The sequence below is a fragment of the Diadema antillarum genome, unplaced genomic scaffold (genome assembly GCF_040938485.1).
Source record: "Diadema antillarum isolate AM-2024a unplaced genomic scaffold, OU_Dant_1.0 seq00001955_RagTag, whole genome shotgun sequence".
In the NCBI taxonomy this organism is placed as follows: domain Eukaryota; kingdom Metazoa; phylum Echinodermata; class Echinoidea; order Diadematoida; family Diadematidae; genus Diadema; species Diadema antillarum.
The window spans coordinates 16530-22653 of NW_027272615.1; positions in this window are offsets into that span (position 1 = coordinate 16530).

Here is a 6124-nt window from a genome sequence, read left to right on the forward strand (position 1 = left end):
ATAACGAACACGGTTATAGTAAAATTTCCGTTATAACGAAGTCTTTTCCGAGCACCACAGACAAAGAAAAACAAAAGAATGATGTGCTCCGTTATAACGAAATGCGAATTGCTTTCGAAAATACGTAGCGGAACAAGCATAGCATCTCTACATGGGTGAACGCTTCACACCACTGTGTGTTCGCCCCTTGTGTCACGCACAGTTTCTGAGGGGAACTTGCGTTTATTATTGTAATACAGTTATCCCATCACATTTCACATAGCTTTCCAGTGTATGATGAGTATTCAGCAAACAGAATATGATATATATACGTTGTTTCCTTGTTTTCGTTATATATTGTATTTGTTCGGTTATAACGAAATTTCGTTATAACGAAAGAAAACTGCCGGTCCCTAGCATTTCGTTATAACGGGAGTGCACTGTATATACAATGTAATGGATGTACATATCATATTACATTTGTACTTGTATATCTAACACAAACCATTATTTTGACTCTTATATAGTCTATAAGAAGTTCCTTCTATACCCACGTGTCGATCTTGCCAGTCCGCATTAATTCTGCTACCCCAAAATGCCCGATCATAATATTGTCCTGTCGAAATTCTTTCATTTTAGCGCAATTCCAAGGCGAATGCGAATAATCTTCTGAGCTTTGACTACAAAAAGAACAGAAATTATCAACAGCAAAACCATATTTAAATACATGTAGGTGCATGGTCCTTACTGTAAACCACCCCATGAAGTAATTTAAATTGAAATTTGTGTTGGAAGTGTTGAAATTCTAGTCCTCACAAGAATATCTCATACTTTTTTCAGGAAAATTAAATTTCGAATGGCCATTTCTGATTTCTAAGCAATCACACTTGCATAATTATACATGTACAGATTTTATAAACTAGACACAAAATGTGCATAAAGCTTCTGTGATTACAAATATTTTACAGTAATGATTTGCTAACAATTTTTAAAGAAATATTTTATCGCAATCACACATATCTTATGCAGCTTGTACTTGAAACCAATTGCGTACATGTATAGAAAATACATGTACCATCAAATTCTCCTCTTTTTAAGAAAGACTCGAGACTCTGATGCAATACATGTACATGTATTTCTTTAATATACAAGTGTATAAAGATAATATAAGAGATCGATCTCATCTGGGAGTTTTTGTCAAACAAAAAGTTCCAAATGATAAATCCTTCGCCTGAATAAATCTGCATTAAATGCCTCCCCCCCTTCAATAAAAAATCTTTGTTACTAAATACATTGTATATATATGACTGGGTTCATAATGTTCTCCCTCCCAAAAATTTCTGCAGTTGTAAAAAGACACAAATATACATGTACACACATACACACACACACACGCACAAACACACTCACACACAGTCGTTATATTCGCACGGGTTCAAGGGAGACGATTTCGATATTGAGCTCACGTGAAACGGCGCTGTGCAATAATTCAACTGAAAAGTATACATTGGACGCAACTGCGAAATTTGTTATGACCCCAGAGAGATCGAACAGGGAAAGAGAATGACCGAGAGCATTTCTATTGACTCCTATTTTTTTTTTTAATTCAGTTTCTTTTCCTTTCTTTCGTTTTAGATATTTTCATCCTTAATCTTTCGTCCGCTGTTACCAATTACAATTGTACAATGTAGTTGTGAATAATATCAATTACTAGTATTGCTGACATGACGCATGTTATAAAAACAAAGCAGACTTATAAGTTGAAGACTGTTATTCTTAATTCCAATAGTAGCACAAGAAGGTGGTTTTGGTACAGATGAGAAATATTTAAAGGCCTGTAAAATAATGATTATATTATTGAGTTTTCAGGAAAGTATATAGGACAATCCTTTCAAAAGTTATTTCTTTTTATAACTTCGATTAAATGTATATCGATGAATTAAGAAGATTACAACTTTTCGTGGTGTTACAATAGCGGAACTATCAACGGGAAATATCAAGAGAATTGTACATAATATCCCTGTATTTCATTCCTACAGCATATTAAAAAGGGCATTTGAATTACTAGCTCCCTCAAGACAGTGTATCGATAACCCTTTATAATTATCAGTAGCATGTCGAGAGAATATTACACATGTATTCCGAAAGTTTTCAGATTACATGTATTCTCTTGTACGCCTTGTACAAGTACTAGTACATATTTGTATATAATGATACCGATTTCTGCGTTTACTGGCCAATCATTAATGATTTAGGGATCACATTCTCTTTCTTTTCTGGACTTGGATTCAACGGCCGATAATGCAAATTGTGTATACTGTGGCTTATCAACATAAAAACAATTCAAGTTGGCAGAGATAGAATAATTACACACGAGTGGTTGTAGTTAAACTGCCTCGCACTATAAGATTCGTTATCTTACAAGCGATGCGAGTTTTAAAGGGGATTCCTTGTTGCCAAGCTGTCATTGACAATCAGCAAAATCACACAAACTAACTGTATTAAACAAAATGCATTCGGGCCTACATTTTGGATTAAAAAATTAATCCTCTAATAGTGATCGGTTGAAAGAGCTTCAAGTGATTGCATTTGGAACTACATGTACAGTAAATGTACATATTTGGAAAATATATGACGTCACTGCTTATGACATTTTCCAAACAGTGCACTACTGTATTTGTGAAATGATGTCACAAAGCAAGTATGACATATTATAAAGCAATTGTTACATGGCGCGCTGCTGTTGAATGCCAAGGTGTGAAATGTATAGCAATTTCTAAAAAGCAATTGTGACACCATAATACAATTCTGACATTGCACGCTGCTTCGTCGGTCGACTTTATAAAATACAGTAGCATAAAGTAAAAATCAGTTGTGACATCGCACCACGTTTCATACAGTCACTGTTGGACCCTTCCACATCATCGCATCCACCACACGACTTCTCGAGCCACATTCCCCTTCTTTTGTTTAAATCTTTGGTCCCAAATGTAAAACAAATAAAAAGTCATGCCCTGCCTAATTTGCACGGTTAAAACTTTGGGCCTCGGTGTCTCCCAAACCTATACAAATGTACTACATTTTGGAGACACCTCTGCCCGTAGTTTTAACCAGAAACTCTCTAGGCAGAGTATTTGTACAGTATATTTATACTGGATCAAAAATGTAAATATCCTATGGGGAATGGTTGAAAGAGCTTCACGTGATTATGTGTACTGTACATGTATTTGTTTGTCATATTTTGTATCAAAAAGTTATCCTCTGACGATTGGTTCAAAGAGTTTCACGTGATTTTAGGTATTATATACAAATATACTTTGCCTTGAGAGTTTCTGGTTATGGGCTGAGGTGACTCTGAAAAGAACTATTCAATGAGGGCCGCAGCCCCGAAGTGAATACACGTACTGTATGTACAATGTAGTTCCTTTGGAGTCACCGAGAAAGAAGCTCGAAATTAGGCGAAGAATATTTTTTGTTTTATATTTTGAATCCAAAATTTGAACAAAAAGGGGGAAAATAGGGGGAAATGCGAGGCGAAAATCATGTGGTGATGGATGCGATCGTGTAAAGGGACCCTATAGGCCTACGTATAGGGCTACTGACCCGATGTCAGAAGTGCTTTGTGATGTTTTGGTTAAAAAAATATCTTATACATATTTCACAGAGTGACGGTACAAAGCAATGAGCAATGTCAGAATATCTTTATGACGTCACAATTGACTAGTTAGAAATCGATACATTTAACAGACTAACGTACTGACCGGTGTGCAATGTCAAAATTGCTTTGTGGCGTCACAATTGTTTCTGTTACAAATATTACATTTCACAGACAGTACAAAGCTGCGCACAATTTCAGAATTGCTTCAGTGTGACATCATTTCGCAAATGGTATACCGTATTATAATTGCAAAATGTCGTTATAGAGGTGATGTCATTTTGCAAATACATGTAGACCAGTCTAGTACTTCATGGAGTGTCAAACATGCCAATATTCTGACATAGCTGAAGATACCTATAATCACGTGAAGCTCTTTCAACCAATCACTGGAGCATAATTTTTTGATCCAAAATATAATTTCAGCTATGTCAGAATGTTGGCATATTAATTTTGACACTCCATGAAGTAGTACTATATGTACTTGCAAAATATGTCACAAAGCAATAACCATTCTGAAATTGTGCGCAGCTTTGTACCGTCACTAGCTGTGAATGTAACAACTTTTAACAAAACAATTGTGACATCATAACGAAATTTAGACATCGCGCGCTGCGCTCGTACCGTCACTGTGAAATGATTGCAACAATAGTGTATTTCTGACCAAACAATTGTGACATCACAAAGCAATTTTGATATTGCGCACTATTTCGTACCGTCACTCTAATGTAACGAAACAATTGTGACGTCATGAAGCAATTTGGACATTTCGCTCTGTGAATGAAACATTTCCGAATACTAAACAAAATTGTAACATCACAAAGCATTTCTGACATGAAGGGTCCCTTCACAACGCCGCATCCACCTCACGACTTCTCACCTGGCATTTTTTTTTCTACTGTACAAAACAGCAATCCCTAACTTGGCCTAAGGTAGGCGTATTGGGTAAAATCTGGGGGATGTTTCATCAACGTTTGTCAGCGCTGACAACTTGAATCACCATAGTAACAGTCAGTGACCAGAGCATCTCAGCCAAACAAAACCAAGGATTTTGCTGAAATTGTCAGCGCTGAAAAACGTTGATGAAACACACCCCTGGGATCCGATCACCATCTTGCTATCACACCAGGGGCCCGTTGCATAAAACTTACCGTTGAATTTCAATGGTAACTACCGCCAAAATTAGGCATCACAGCCAATCAGCATCAAGGATTCTAAAATTTACCGCTAATTTGAAGACTTACCGCTAGAAAGGAGCGGTAAGTCCAGCGGTAAGGGTTTTATGCAACAGGGCCCAGGGATCAATCGGGTACAGTACCACATGTAGGCCTAACGTTTGGGGGTGTTTCACAAAGCTGTTCCTAAAGTTACGAAGGACTTAAGAACGACCGGTGATCAGTTCTTGTGCTGAATTATTGAGATTCTGATAAGTATAGCACATACGAAATCACCAGTCGTTCTTAAGTCCTTCGTAACTTGAGTTTAAGAACAGCTTTGTGAAACACCCCCAAGAAGTTCTAAACTTCTACCAATCAAAATGCTAACAATTGTATTACACTGTAATATACAAACGTAGAAAGGAAAGTCGGACCGGACCGCGCTCTTCTCTACAAACAGGCCACGGGAGAGGGCCTCTCTGAGTCTTACTGTTAGATTTGATATGGACCCGCATTAATTGTTTGTCTGAAAACGAAAAAAAAAACAACAAACAAACAAAGAAACAAATTTTAAAAAGACACGTATGCGAATGCGTACGTGTACACGAGGATCTGTTTCCCCTTCTAATGCACTATACCTTATCCATATCAATTCATTTCAACAGAGTTTCAATCATGACACAAACAAATGTAATAGCACGAATACGTGTACCGCACTGAACCATTCTTTGCTGACAGTCGTATCGCTCCGAGCTGGCTGATATCTCTCTCTACCGTACGGCTTGTCGGGCCGACCAGCCGGGCCTACCAGCCGTAAAGAGAGATCAGCCAGGTGCCAAACATGACTGGATAGCCAAAGTTGGACTGTCTCTTATTTTGTCCGATCCGAACGAAACCGTTCGTCTCACTGCTGCTTTCTCCTCTCGATGGTTTACGGACTCCTCTACAAACTAGCACTTCCTGCAACGTCGGCCCCGCCTCCTCCGATACATGCAGCCGTCGCTGATCGCCAGTTCTCTGTAGGTATTCCAATACGTACGTACAGTACGTACAGCATGCTTATCCTTCGATGCAAGTGGCGTCTGCTGCGGAAATTGATTGCCTTGCTTCTACGAGTTTCGGGTCCTTCCCACGAAGAATGTAATGCGAGTCTGCTATCAAATGAGTATGCACTCTGCCGTATATAATTCATCGTACCAATATGTATTTTGCTCCGGGAGTTTTGCCAACACTTGTGGCTTTACGGGTGACAGAGTCAAGCTAACAGAGCAGGAAGAACCGAAAAAGCCGGGAATTCCCAAAACTTAAATTCTTACTTCATGACATCACTGGG